Below are 15,311 nucleotides of genomic sequence, written 5' to 3'. Positions count from 1 at the left end.
GGTATTTGGCCGGGGTTCTTCTCAGATGGGATTCAGGAGGGATTTGTTTTTCATTAGTGTTCGCCTTGTCGGCTTTTCAGACTCCGTCTCTCCAGGCGGCACTCATTTGTGACATTTTGTTCTTGTTAGTGTGTGTGAGGGAGGAGAGAAGGGAGGAATGAGCGGCCGGAGAGAGAGGGATGTTTCTAAAATGAGAACTCACGGCTGGCTCAGCTGTTGGATGAGCTGGCTGCACATCAGGAACAGGAGGCGGTTTTCATGACTGATGAACCTTCCACCGGTGCCCGTAAACATCCCAACACCTTTGTTTTGGGACGGCTTCCTGCTTCTGCATCGAACCTTTGGAAAACATATCGACGGGTTCTGCTGCCGCTGCTGTTTGCCTGCGATTCCTCTCGGGGGATAAAATGCAGTTGAATAAACAAATCATCCGTATCAGCAGGACTCAAACGGAGTCCATCTGCTGGAAAAATCAATTTCCAGTCCTGAAACTCAGGCGGGCCGCTGCAGCCTCAGTGGGTCCGAGGGTGCTGCCAAATCATCCTCTCTTGTTTTTTTTAGCTTTGCTGCGACTATAAGAGAGTGTAAAGTTTGCATTAACACCCTTTACTGGCTCTTAGAGAGTGTGAGACAAGTATCGGGCGCTTCTTTTCCAGAGTAATTAACGGCCGAGTGAAGGACGAGCGCTCACACTAAAAGCTTTAATGCTGCAGTGCTCATGTCACCATGGGAGACGCTCTGTCCTGTTCCCCGCCTTTCCTCGAGTACCATCGTTACTCAGGATAAAAGCTCTTTGATATTCCTGTTGTACAAGACAGCCACTTTATTAGGTCCATTAAAAGGTTGGGCCCTTCCTCAGAGATGTTGGTCCCTATTGAAATCAGCTCGTTGCTGCAGAGCTTTAGCTGCACATTCATGGTGTGAGTCTGCGTCCCACCATGGAGGCCGCTGGAGTACAGTGAACTCATTGATCTGAGCTCTGTGACGTGTTGCATTAACCATCAGAAGATGGTCCACCGGTGTTCTGAAGGGATGGACGCGTCAGCATCAATACTCAGGAGGACTGCAGCCTTTAAATGATGCTCATCTGCTACTAAGTGGGCCAAGAAAGTATCCTCCTCATCGTTACACCACCGGCCTGAACCACTGATACAAGGCAGATGGATCCATTCATTCATGTTTACACCAAATTCTGACCCGACCATCCAAAGGTGGCAGCTGAACTCGAGTGGATTGGTGGCCCAGATAAAGTGGTTGTGAGTGTATAACAGCACAGGCTGTTTTTCTCAGCACATCGGCGCCGTTATGTTGCTATTTCCTAACGCAGCGGCTGCGAAGAGCAATAATTCTCCGCCATCCCGAGAAAGTCCTAATAAGTGTTATTTGTTCACCAGCGTTTTTCACTCCTGGTGATTCTTTGTCGTTCAGGCCAATTTCGCCATGACTTGAAGCTTTTAAGACACCTTTTTCAGAGCAGAGCAGCTAAATCTGTAATAATGTCTGTTATTACGTGACTTCCTTTGTATGATCTGCTGTGGCTGATGTGGAACACTTCATCCCAAATGCACCTTCTCCATTACGTGCTTCTGCCAGCTCCTGCAGCACATCAAGCACCTCTCATCACATTGAAATGCTCTTTCCTGCGAGCTCTCTGTCATTAACCTGAAGCACCATCTTGCTGTTATGATGTATAGTCATATATTACAGTGTTTTTTTCCCAGGATTTTGTCTCTCAGAAGTGTTTTTCAGACCGGCGACAGTGAGGTCTTATTTGTGCCGCTCTTCAGACAACAGAAGGTTGTTGGGTCCAACTTGTTCCAGTTGTGTAACAAGGCTGGTTAGTTGTGTAACAGGCTAACCTGCTGACAGCAGCAGCGTGGCAACAGCTCCCAAATCATGGATGATACGTGTGTTGTCAGAGTGATTTAACGTGTGCGACAGAACACCGGGTCTCCTGTTTTTAGCTACACCTCTGGACAATTTGGCTGACTAATGCTGAGCTGCTGCTAAATATCAGCCCAGCTCTGGCCTTTAATGAAGGTTTCACTCTTCTTTTACGTGATCTAATGTTTGAGCTGCACAGTTTCAAACAGAGGTGCCCCAACAGAGAGCCGAGTGCAATGGCACCATTAAAGGCTTAAACTCCGCTGCTCCCTCAGCACCTCCAGCTCTTTTTGTTCACCTTCAATTCATTTTAAGCCACATGAAAAACCAGCGTGTGTGTGTGTGTGTGTGTGTGTGTGTGTGTGTTGCTGCAAAGGTAGCAGAGATTTTCCAGTCCAGGAATACCTGGAACATCTATCTCTGTCTGATCGTCTTTGGAATGGCGATGACCGTTTAGTACAGCTGCAGACTCGTTTAATATTGAGTAATAATAGTTTATTACAGAAGGAGGCCTGTGGATTATCTGTCCGGCTCCGCAGGGCCGAGCCTGCGATGTCATTTCGGAGTTTCATTAGCGTTGAAGGGGATATTTGTTTTCGGAGAACTCGGGTTAGCATTTCAAATGCTCTTTTTGCTTTGTCTTATCTCGGGAGGCTTCGAACCATTTACATTTGCACACGTTACTTCTGCCCATGTGTCATTCGGAAGCGGTTCTTCTTATCGGCCTGCGCTCCGTCTTCACAAGCGTCGGCCGAATTTGTGGGGGAACGGGGCGATTTGTGGGCAGTTCGGCGGAGATAAAGTGGAGCGGCGTAAACAAAGCAGCGGCGTTTGTGATAAAAGTACTGTAGGGAATCAATCAGTGCGGCGACACACACGCTCGCCGTTCTGTCTCTTTGTGAAGTTTTATCAGACTCCACAGACAAACTGCTTCCATCACAGGAAGAGGTCTGAAATTAAAGTTTGAAGTAGAATTCAAAGGTCACCTCACAGCGTTTGCGTCCTTATTCTCTTATTTTGGTAAAAACAAGCCTTTCTGCTCTCCTGTGACTCATGCTCTATTACCTTTTCTTGTTGGTTGCAGTTATTTTGGGTTTTCTTTTGAGAGTTATTATTATTTTCGGGCACTCGCAAACACTCCGGCAAAGACGGCGAAATGTGTGGAGTGGGAGCAGGAAAACAAGGGAAATTAAGCTAGTTACTGTCAGGAGTTTTCTCTCGTCTCTTGAAAATTAAAGGCTCAAACTCTGCTGCGAACCCTAACCTGGCTTAAGGAACATCATCATTAGCCCAGAAGAAGCTCAGGTCTCAACTCAAACTGCAGAAAAGAGCAACATTCTGTCCTCCAGATTAGCTCTGGCCTCCAGTCTGTGCTCTAATGATGGTGAACGGTGTCAGCAGAGCTTCAGAACTCATCATCGTTACAGTGACGTGTTCAGGCCAAAGCTGGAGGTGCTTGCATCACTGCCCACCGCCACAGAAAAAGACATGGAGTTATATATATCAATATTTAATGGGATTCTTCAGCCGTAACAGAAGTCCTTTAAACGCACGGAAAAAGTCATTTTGGCGGCGTTGGGAGCGCAGTGTTTAATAAGTCCAGAAGAAAACAAAATCCCATTAGGTGATTCAGTGAAATTAAATCAAAACACCAAGTCGATTAGAGTGTTTCTTGAATAAATTAACATTTTCAGAAGCGGCAGACGGACATGGAGCCATTGAAGTCTGCATGAGTGCAGTCGTGACGCACAGAAACCAAGACAGATTCTGTGCGTGTGGACGCGGGACAGTGGAAACTAATTAACTGATCATTAGCAGAGTTGAGGCAACAGTTGGCAAAAGTCGAGCGTATTTACCAGCTTTAATTACGCCAGTCTGAGCCGTTTCCTGCAGCCCCGTTATTTCAAACTTTCTGTTCTGACAACTTCAGAGACGAGGTGAAACGTTCCATAGCGTGGGATGGGACACGGGCACGGGAGGTTCAGAGCGCCGCCGCCGCTCAGGAGCCAGAGCTGATTAATTGGGATGGAAAACAGTTGCGTTGGCGGTTACCTCGACTCCTCTGTTCTCCTCTTGACTTTTCTGGTCTCCTCTCAACTCCTCTGGTCTCCTCTGAACTCCTCTGGTCTCCTCTGGTCTCCTCTCAACTCCTCTCGACTCCTCTGGTCTCCTCTTGACTTTTCTGGTCTCCTCTCAACTCCTCTGGTCTCCTCTGAACTCCTCTGGTCTCCTCTGGTCTCCTCTCAACTCCTCTTGTCTCCTCTAGTCTCCTCTGGTCTCCTCTCGACTCCTCTGGTCTCCTCTCGACTCCTCTTGACTCCTCTGGTCTCCTCTTGACTCCTCTTGTCTCCTCTCGTCTCCTCTCGTCTCCTCTCATCTCCTCTGGTCTCCTCTCGACTCCTCTGGTCTCTTCTCAACTCCTCTGGTCTCCTCTCATCTCCTCTGGTCAACTCTCGACTCCTCTGGTCTCCTCTCGACTCCTCTGGACTCCTCTGGTCTCCTCTCGACTCCTCTGGTCTCCTCTGGTCTCCTCTCGACTCCTCTGGTCTCCTCTCATCTCCTCTGGTCTCCTCTGGTCTCCTCTCGACTCCTCTGGTCTCCTCGCGTCTCCTCTGGTCTCTTGACTCCTCTGGTCTCCTCTTGACTCCTCTTGACTCCTCTGGTCTCCTCTCGACTCCTCTGGACTCCTCTGGTCTCCTCTCGACTCCTCTGGTCTCCTCTGGTCTCCTCTCGACTCCTCTGGTCTCCTCTCATCTCCTCTGGACTCCTCTGGTCTCCTCTCGACTCCTCTGGTCTCCTCTGGTCTCCTCTCGTCTCCTCTCGTCTCCTCTGGTCTCCTCTCGACTCCTCTGGTCTCCTCTCATCTCCTCTGGTCTCCTTTCGACTCCTCTGGGCTCCTCTCATCTCCTCTGGGCTCCTCTCATCTCCTCTGGTCTCCTCTCATCTCCTCTGGTCTCCTCTCATCTCATCTGGGCTCCTCTCGACTCCTCTGGGCTCCTCTCATCTCCTCTGGTCTCCTCTCATCTCCTCTGGTCTCCTCTCATCTCCTCTGGTCTCCTCTCGACTCCTCTGGTCTCCTCATCTCCTCTCATCTCCTCTGGGCTCCTCTCATCTCCTCTGGGCTCCTCTCATCTCCTCTGGTCTCCTCTCATCTCCTCTGGTCTCCTCTCATCTCATCTGGGCTCCTCTCGACTCCTCTGGGCTCCTCTCATCTCCTCTGGTCTCCTCTCATCTCCTCTGGTCTCCTCTCATCTCCTCTGGTCTCCTCTTGACTCCTCTGGGCTCCTCTCATCTCCTCTGGTCTCCTCTCGACTCCTCTGGTCTCCTCATCTCCTCTGGTCTCCTCTCATCTCCTCTGGTCTCCTCTCGACTCCTCTGGTCTCCTCATCTCCTCTCATCTCCTCTGGTCTCCTCTCATCTCCTCTGGTCTCCTCTCGACCCACTTTTCCGTCTTTTTTTACCACGATGGCAGTGAACTTCTTCTCCTCCCCGTCTGCTTCAGTTTGAAATATGTTGTGCGACAGTTCATCCACAGAGCGATCACGTGATGAGAGATTTGGAGTCTCCATCTCTTTCCTGCTGCGCTTGTTTATGAAATTCATTTGCAGATAAGAAGGAACACGGTTTCCTGCCTGGTGAGGCGGAGAGTCTGACTTCTGTTCTGAAAGCTGCAGCCGGTGATGAAATAATCGGGATGGGGTGGGTGGGGGTGGGGGTGTCACTGACTGTTAGCCTTTTAGATCAGAAGTGTTCTAACAGCAGTAGAGGACGACCAGTCATGCACAGGCTTGACTGATTGTGTTTGAAGGCTCTTGGAAAAAGGTTTTACTGTGTGCTATTTCCAAAGGGTGGAAACTGTTGGTCCCCCCCTCGTATGTCTGCAGCTCAAAATGTCCTGAACACTTTGTGAAGCTGAGGCTTCCGAGAGCCGGGGCTGATGGGAAAGCTGTCCATTAGTTGTTCATTTGAAGCAGGGTAGCAGCGCAGGTACAGTCTGACATATTACTACTCAGTCTGGAGAAAAGTAGTTCTCTCAGCAGGGCTAAAGGAGGTGGTGCAGCATGCTAACGGCAGCCGAACACATGTTGTCCTGTCTTCAGAAGATAGAACTCACCCAAAGGTGATTGTGCGGGTTTAGCTTCTCGTAACGCACCGAATCACGACATTTGTGCACTGGCTTCATGCCAGAATGCTGATTTTTGAAAATGTTAATCGTTTTTTTGCATTTCGACGTACCCGTCTTCGTAACGGATAATCTGAGCGATCTCTTTCAAAAGTGGCATGGAGCCCATCGCACAGCGTATCGAATGGTGTATTGCCTTGTGTGGAAAGTGCCAGTAAAACAAAGGAATCTTCTTTCCAACGTGATAAACCATTATTTAGGATTCATGCATCCCAAGTCTCCATTTCCAAACCCTCAGGCTGTGCACCTGCACCATTTTGTGTCATTTCATATCCAGAAAGTCCTGATAAAACAACTAAAACGGTGTCATCCAATCAGAGAGCAGGCAATTATGTCTTCACATAGAAGAAAATGAGCTTTTTAATTATTTGATGGGCGTCTTTTTTCGTCTCAGCGGATTATTACATTGATTCGTGAGTAAAGGCAACATTAGTTGCGGCCCTGTAGCCATTAAAGTGAAAAGCACGGGACAGAATTGCCGTTAATCCGCCGCTCCTCAAGCGAACCGATGTCAGGAAAACACGACTGACAATGGATTAGTGTTAATAAGCAGCCTGACACGTGGTATCAGGCCATTCCAGACCGCTGTCCTCTCAGAGTAATGAGTTCAGACCCGGCGAGGTTCCCCCGGTGTAGTTTCAGTCTACGTCCGATCAGGAAGGTTAAACAAGCTTTCAAACGAATCTTCTCTCAGTCCAACGTTCGGGACCTTTAATCTCTCCATTTAGGTTCAAGGCGCTTTACATTGAGGACACGTCTGAGGAGGCCGGTAATCCTCCTATTTATCTTATAGCCTGTGTAAATAACTCCCCAGCTCAGCCTGTTTTTACGGCTGTGGGAACCTGCAGGAGGACCTGCGGGTGGATGTGGACCCAGTGGATCTGTCACAGCCTGCGTTACTCTTTCATACCTTCTTATTGGGCCTATGGGGAGGAAAGGACCAGAGCCATTCCCAGCATCCCAACCGGACAAATCTTGGTCAAAAGATAGACTTTACGAACAAAAGGGAACTTTAGGAAAAGATGCAGCCACTCGGCGCGACTGTTGTCTACACACAGCTGGAGTGTTGAGCCAGACCTGAATGGGGGGGTAGCCTCAGCACCGGCCACTAAAGAGTCCCTAAAAACGCGGCATTTGTAGCTGAAGTGGTACAGCTGCAGGATTAGGTGAGTTAAACCTTCAGGAAATGAGGCGGTTTTAAAAGAAAATTAATTAAAATGGTTCTTTGAATAAAACTGCGACAGAAATGAAGTGGAGACAGTGTAAATATTAATTACCCAGATAAGTAGACGTGAACTGTCAGAATTTGCAGAGAGCTGAAATGTTCACTTCTTTAGCCGTGACATGGTAATTATTAAATCTCAGCCTCACATGGCTGGAGGGACAAGGTGAGGAGACACAGGAGCAGATCCCCCTGCTCATAAAGGGATGAGGGATGAAAAGGGCCACATGGAGGAGCTTTGAGATAATGAGTCTTCATCTGCAGATCAGACAAGACAAGACAGCAAATAAGTTCCCTTCCAACAGGAAGTGTGTGTAGATTCTCAATCATCCAGGTCATCGTATCCATGGTAGCTGGGCTGGGTTTCTTCTCTTGAAGACGTTTCGCCTTCTATCCAGAAGGCTTCTTCAGTTCTGAACTCTCTGGAATGGCTGGGGAGAGAGCTTGAAAATATATAGCTCCTGTGGACCATTGGCATGTTAATGATCTGGGTGGTCACCTGAGAGTCGTTAGCAGTGTCGTTGGTCGGGTCGTTCACCTAGTTTCCAACAGGAAGCGTCCCTTTTTTTCTGCTCGTAAACGACGGAGGAAACTCTCCACTGTGGGTAAAGAGACGTGAAGGATGAAGTGGATCCAGTAAAGACTCCGCAGGTGACTCACAATCATTTCCAGTTCTTTTAGCTTTAGATTTAGATTGATTATTGCTTGATTTCCCGCTGATGCGCCCTTGAAATGACTCATAAAACAACACAACACAAACCTTGAAATCAACTTTGATTGCTCTGTTTTGTTTCCTCTTCCTGCGGTTTGGACCGATGTTGGCACCGCGTTGGCTCCTTCTCTACGCCGACGACATCCTTTATTTCCCTGCACCTCGGTTCCCATTCTTCAGTGGCCCTCTTTGCGCTCTAAATCCTCCCGCGTGTAGAGACGTGCGCCTCTGCTGCGAAGGTTAGCTGCATTCATGTAGCCGCCGTGACTCCGAAGCTCTTTACCCTGGTTTCAGCTTCACCATGACCTCTGTTGATGTCAGAAGCCCAACCAAGACACAGAAAACCATCAAATCATAGCTACTGGTAATTCAGTTCCACTCTCTCTTCCTTCATTAATTCCCCGTTCAAAACTTCATTAGTGTCGCTTCCTCCTAATGCCACATTTTTCCGTAACCACGTGTTTGACATTACCAGCTTAATGAGTGATTGACTCTAATTGCGAATGGCCAAACGGCATTGTTGTATATTTCGTGGGGGTTGAAGCTCAGGACAGACGGTCGCCTCACACTTCCTCCGCCCGTCCGCGTTAGCGAGCGGCAGCCTTCTCCCTGACAGCTCTACATAATGAGGCCGAGCGGGGGTGTTTACTTGTCTCCGGCCCCCCCCCCGGGCGCTCGTCTGGTGTCGGTTCAGCAGCCGTCACGTAAGCCTACACATGGTAGCGCGTGTGTGTCTGTGATCCAGATGTCAGCGCTGCTGCGCGGTGCACACGTGCGCTCAGGTGAGACCTGAGCTGGGCCGGATGTCAGTCACACGGCATCCAGCTCCTTTTGTGTGATTTATTCATGATTTGCTGCTGTTTTGTCGGCTCAGTGAAGCGCGCACACACACGTGCACTTACACATACACACGCTGTTCATGCAGTTATACACTTGTTAATTAAATGCCTGTTTCATCTTAATCACGTCTGATTCCCCTGAGAGATTTTCCATTTAGCATTTTGACAAATTTCAGGCACCCTTTCGGTCTTTTTCTGCTGTAAACAGGTGCTTTTTGTGGAAAGTATTAAAATGAACGACTTACGTGGGGTTATTCGACATTTTCCTAATTCCCGGGATACAAAACATACGTTTCCAGTTAATTGCCTCATATTGACCCATTTTTTAGAGCACATTAATCCTCAAGTCTCACTGCAGTTCACTCCGGGAGCTGATCCCCGATCTGTGGGGACATGAGACTGTTAATGACCTGTGATGATCCAAAAGAAGTACCATCGTTATCTTACCAGGAACCTGCTGTAGTTCTGATATGAGAAGGCCCACAGCAGGCTGGTACCAAACCTGGGGATTCACATCCCTGCTCCACGTCTGGACATTTGAGGAACATGTCCCACTCGAAAGCACCTATAAATTAGGACCTTGGAACGTGGTCGAGCTCGTCGTCAATGTGAAGAATTCAAGGCACCAGCCTGCGAGTGTGTTGACAATTTCTCTGGCTGAATTTAAAAATGTTATTTCACAGTGTTTCTTGGCAACGTACGTGAACTTTAATGGCTCTTTAATGCACCGCTGCTGATGTTTTTCTAGACTGTCCTTGAATTGGTCGCCAGTGTGTGAAATGAACCTGGCCCGGTTCTGCTCGGCCTGTGTTGACTGGATGCAGCCAGTAAAGCTCCTCTGCTGGATGCGTGTTCTTCAACACAAATCCTTCTTCTGAACCCCCAAAACCTTCTCTGATAAACCTGCTGGTTGTGTAACAGAGATAACAGAGAAACAGACGGTCAGCAGATAGTGATCAAAGGCTCAGGAACTGGTCCAGAGAACGTAAAGATCAGCAGGTGGGCGCAACGTTTCCATGGTCACATCGTGGTCGTGATGCTGGAGAACATTGTTGCTGCAGCTGACCCGCATTCATCTGATTTCTTTAGATTCAGATCCAAGGATGGTTCAAAGTTCAGAGTTTCTCTGATGAGAACTTTGGAAAGTGTGTTTACATTTCTACACCTTATGATCACTCAGGACATCAGGACACCTCTATGTTCTGGTTTCGGTGTCAGAACCCTTGTCAGGTCCATCTCCATGCATGTCTTCAGAAGCTCAACCTTGACGATTTCCATGTTTCGGATTTCTTACTGGCACAACCTCGGACAGCTCCATGTTCTTGTTTCATGTGTTTCAGAACCTTGGACAGCTCCAGTTCTCAGTTTCTGAACCTTGGACAGCTCCATGTTCTCTCGTCCCCGGTTTTCAGAACCTTGGACAGCTCCCGTTCTTTAGTTTCAGAGCCTCGGACAGCTCCAGTGTTCCTGCTTCCTCTGTGTTAGGACTTTGGATGACTCTGTATTCTTGTCTCCTCTGTTAGAACCTTAGACAATTCCATTGTTTCCAAGACTAGATCATCTTTCTCTTTTAGTCGCGTTGGGGAATGTGACAGATGGCTCCAGATGTTCTGCTCCTGGACAGTGAATTATCCAGTGCTTGATGCGAGGCCCATCCAGAGTTGCTGCCGGAGCCAATGATTCTCTCTGTCACGATCTGTTCTACCCACATGGGGGCACGTCCGACACCGCCCAAAACCCCCGACTTTATTTACACGCCGCAGCGGAGCTGCAGTTCCAGCAGTGACAGCGAACGATTTAAGGCTGCCGATGGAGCAAAAGCTCTTAATTGCGGTGACGTGTTTATAATGGTGAAATATTAATTGCTCCATTATCTCAGCAGTCATTAGCTCTCGTCTGTCACCATCAGCAGGGTTCTCCGTGGCAGTGACAACGGCCCATGTACATTTAACACGCTGACTTATGAAAGCAATATTCCTCCTGGACCTGGCTCGTCCGTCCTGCTCCCAGCGCTCCAAATAACTAAATGAGCTGTAAGGAAAACTGTACAGAACGTTCCGGAAATTAACTATGTATGACTGCTGCTGCCGCGGGATGAATGTGGCGCTTTATTGCAGGTCGGCTTTGACTGGCTGCTTAATGTTTTACCCTGGTCTGCGATTAACAGTGCAGATACCTTCGTGTGTGTGTGTGTGTGTGTGTGTGTGTACAGGCAGATAATACAGATTACAGAAGCTAAATTACACCATTCAAGACCCTTAATTGCACATTAGTTTACACAAAGTTGTATTAAGTAAATATAAAACACTATTCTCCCACAAATATTCTTTCTGATACTTTTTTCCTGGTAAATTAAAATAAAATGTGCATCATAAATACAACTTTATCTGAACAAACAAGCCATTACAACTCTTCCTTTTATGTGTGATTTTGATACATTAAACACATACAGAGAAGCATTTGGTGTAGATAGAAGTGGTGAAGATCATTGTGGGGGTTTAAAAGTCACAGAATTCCCAGTTAGGACACAGAGTGGGGGGGCAGAAGGAGGTGGGTGATTACAGAAGAGGCAGCAGAGCTGGGCCAGAGACAATTTACAGTTTTATAAAACAATTTTACACTTGATTTAAGGCAGAATCAAATCGGATTCTGATGAAAATTCATATGTTGTTATTGAACTGTGGGAATTGATCCACTTTAGTCAACATTTCCTGGAGCTGAAGGGCCTAAATAAGAAATAAATGTGGAAGAAAACTCCCAAAGGACCAGATCACACTGCCGATGCTGTACATCACTGTGTGTGTGTGTGTGTGTGTGTGTGTGTGCTCACATTTACTACATATGGAGTACCAAAATCCTATTTCTTCTTGCAAATGTGGAGACATGTTTGCATAGTGGGGGCCATTTGTGCTGGTCTCCACACCTTCAAAGGACTGTTTGATGGGGAAGCCTTGGCTTTAACCTTGAAGTTAGAATTGAGTATTATGTCAGTGAAGGTCCTCACAAAGACAGAAATGTAAGTATGTGTGTGTAGTTTTCCTTTTAACAGCAGCACAAACCTGCATGTAAATAAAAACCCACTTGTTGCTTTATAGATCAATCAGCCGACCGACTGCCTGGTTCTCTCGTACCGTCCGGGTCAGTGAAGCGGCGCAGCGTCTTTGAGAGGGCAGCCATCGTTGATAAATATGTGTGTTGTTTCACCCGCTCTGCTTCATCTTCGTCAGCCTGACTGCTGCGAGCGTGGCAGAGCCCGAGCTGCCGATATGAGTTTAGTGTCTCGCAGCGGGTTTGACGCGAGGGGCAGATAAACGCTGCTCAGCCCTGAAATCTCTGCCGCCGCCATCAGACGGAGAGCCACGACCTTCCGTTACCATGACACTCCATCAATCATGAAAGAACGCTTCGCAGAGATGATTAATTGGGTTTGAGTAAGCATGCACAACAAATGCAGACGCACACGCACGGGCCTGCTACAGCTTATCCACAACGTGTTTTGTCCTCATTGGCAGATCCACGGTCACAGTCGGTCCCGTTTATGTGGGTTCAGGCTACAGAGTAAAGAGGAGAATTGATTTGCACAGAGAGAAAAGGGCAGGACTGATTCAGTCGTTGTTGGCTGGGAGACAAATTAAACGCAGCCTTGCATCCAGTCGCTGGCCTGGACCGGGGACAGGAGCGGCGGGGAGGCAGCGGCAGCGCCCGGGGTCCGGGTCCAGATGTTGAACCACTGGCTTCCACACGGAAATAAGCGGTTTGGGTTTTTTGGGGGAAGAGGAAGCAGAAGAAATAAAACCTGTGCTGGATTTTTAAGGGTCTCTGACTGTTCTTCAGCTCGTTACTAGTTGATGCTCGACGTCCTGTTCTTCAGCTGAAGAGGAACCAGGGCGTCGTTTTAGAGGACGTTTTAAAACCGTTAAAGTAACGACTTCTTTCAAACCCGAGAGGCTGAGCTTTTAACACAGGAGTTCTCCTCACTTCCGTCTCTGGGGAAGAAGGAAGTCGCTCCTAACGGGTAGTAAACCTGTTAATGGAGGTTAAAGTCCGACAGCACTAAGAAATTAATGCATCTGTCCAACGTTTATGCATTAAGGTAACGACTTAATTACACGTTCCATTTTGAGGTTCTTTTGTTGGAAGATGGAGAACGGAGAGCGCCGACACGCAGGAGTGCTGACCTCGGCATCTGTTGAAGGAGCCACCCGAGCATCTCGCTGTTATTTAGCAGCCCGCAGCCCTTCGCCGTGCCTCACGCTGCACGTACCTTTAAGTACACGCGGCCTCCGAGGACTAAAGTTGAAGTACGAAAGCAGCTGGTGAAGGTCAGAGAGGATCGATACGCGCGGAGGCCACGCTGCCCCTCTCTGACCTTCCAACTTTTAAATGTTCCTCAAATTAGACCCATGAGACTCCAGGAAGTCCAGAGGCCGTCGGGTCTCCACCTCGGCCCATTTAACCCTCCTGATGGTTCGGTGGGTGTTTACGGCAGGAGGAGGAGGAGCTTGTGGCTCCCTCCGGCCCGTCTCCCTCTGATCTCACCAGTGTTCTGCTGCTCCCCGCGCAGTTCTCCTGATCACAGACGCAGATGGACGCAGTAATCCAGCATTAATGAGGAGCGGACGCTCAGTGGTACGCGTCTCTCTCGCTCTCAGATATTGTGTTTAGCCACAGCAGGAAGAAGCTTCCTGTTTCCCAGGACTAGACCAGAGCACGTGCACCAATACGAGCAGGGAAGCTACACAGAATGAGCTCCAGCCCTGGTTTCTCCTTTATCGCCAGTGCTTTTAATCAATAATCGTGTTAATCTTGTTGTCCGGAGCGCTGCGTCCCCGTCAGGCACGTGGGAGCATAAATAACCTGCTGCTGACTGATGCGGAGCGTCGGACGAGCTGCTAATTAAACGTGCAGCAGTTCTGCAGAGCGGCAGCTGCCGTCTCTCTTCAACATTCGGGCCATTTCACCTTTCCTGTCGCGTGTGGAAGGCGTATCCACCCCCCCCTTTACTCCTTTCACATGCAAAACTGGAATCCCAGAGCAGCTTTTCTTTTATTATTATTATTATTCCTTTTTCAATCTTCCCAGAAGCGCCGTCGGGCCAACCAGCCCACTTCTCCCATTCCTTCCCTTTTTCATAAAAGAGAAAGTGGAAGGCAGAGGCTGGATTGTTGTTAGGATGAGATCAAAGCCGAGAGTAATTCGGCATTCTGTGCAGCCAGCGCTCGGGAAAGCAGGCCACCTCGCTCTGGAGGCTCAACATTCCTCTTTCACCGTTAATCTCACACCATTGGCTTGATGTCTCTCATTCAAACAATTGATGGTGGGCGACTCGTCCTTCACGTCTTCTTTCCTCTGTCTCCGTTCTCTGTGTCCATTCACATCCCAACCCACCGGGACTGGTGGAAATCCCAGTGGGACTGGTGGAAATCCCAGTGGGACTGGTGGAAATCCCAGTGGGAGTGGCGGAAATCCCAGTAGGAGTGGTGGAAATCCCAGTAGGAGTGGTGGAAATCCCAGTGGGACTGGTGGAAATCCCAGTGGGAGTGGTGGGAATCCCAGTAGGAGTGGTGGAAATCCCAGTGGGAGTGGTGGAAATCCCAGTAGGAGTGGTGGAAATCCCAGTGGGAGTGGTGGAAATCCCAGTAGGAGTGGTGGAAATCCCAGTGGGAGTGGCGGAAATCCCAGTGGGAGTGGTGGAAATCCCAGTAGGAGTGGTGGAAATCCCAGTGGGAGTGGCGGAAATCCCAGTGGGACTGGTGGAAATCCCAGTGGGAGTGGTGGAAATCCCAGTGGGAGTGGTGGAAATCCCAGTAGGAGTGGCGGAAATCCCAGTAGGAGTGGCGGAAATCCCAGTGGGACTGGTGGAAATCCCAGTGGGAGTGGTGGAAATCCCAGTGGGAGTGGTGGAAATCCCAGTAGGAGTGGTGGAAATCCCAGTGGGAGTGGTGGAAATCCCAGTGGGAGTGGTGGAAATCCCAGTAGGAGTGGTGGGATCTGTGTGCTTGTTTTCACCTGGTGCCGACTGTTCTGCTCTACTACCTCTACTCTACTACTCTTCTGCTCAGTATCGTTTCATTTTTCACTGCACATGCACCCCCCCAACATAGATGGTTGCCATAGCAACATTGGTAGAAATTGTTGGAAGTTATGCACAACTGGGCTGTGCAGGTACGTCTTGAAATACCGAAGAAATTCTGATTAGTAATAATCATTAGTCCTGGATATTATTTGAATTTGGCTTCTAGGACCTGTCCCATGCCCCCCCCTGTGACCCCCATGCCCCCCCGTGACCCCCATGACCCCCCGTGACCTCCTCGGGTGTCTTGCCTATGTTGATGAGAGGTTCCAGTGGCTCTGGAGGGAAACACTAAAGCTGATTAGTTGCATGTTTTATGTTACATCTCAGGATTTTTGCTTATTTATCGACAGAAAACTGAAAAAGTCGTAAAAAAACCCATAAAAAAGGTGAAGTGG

The 15,311-nt window shown here is 48.7% G+C and overlaps 1 protein-coding gene and 1 long non-coding RNA gene across 4 annotated transcripts in view; both read left to right on the top strand.

Moving 5' to 3' along the window:
- Positions 1 to 15,311, top strand: part of asic2 (acid-sensing (proton-gated) ion channel 2) — a 162,401-nt gene that overhangs the window by 102,331 nt on the left and 44,759 nt on the right. The gene's annotated exons all lie outside the window — the stretch shown is intronic.
- On the top strand, positions 11,753 to 12,626 carry LOC115249880 (uncharacterized). Its single transcript, XR_003888506.1, has 3 exons — positions 11,753 to 11,856; positions 11,936 to 12,271; positions 12,353 to 12,626. It is a non-coding gene; the product is annotated as an uncharacterized lncRNA (long non-coding RNA).

The sequence above is a fragment of the Takifugu rubripes genome, chromosome 5, assembly GCF_901000725.2.
Source record: "Takifugu rubripes chromosome 5, fTakRub1.2, whole genome shotgun sequence".
NCBI lineage: Eukaryota > Metazoa > Chordata > Actinopteri > Tetraodontiformes > Tetraodontidae > Takifugu > Takifugu rubripes.
This window is presented reverse-complemented; position numbering and strand designations above follow the sequence as displayed.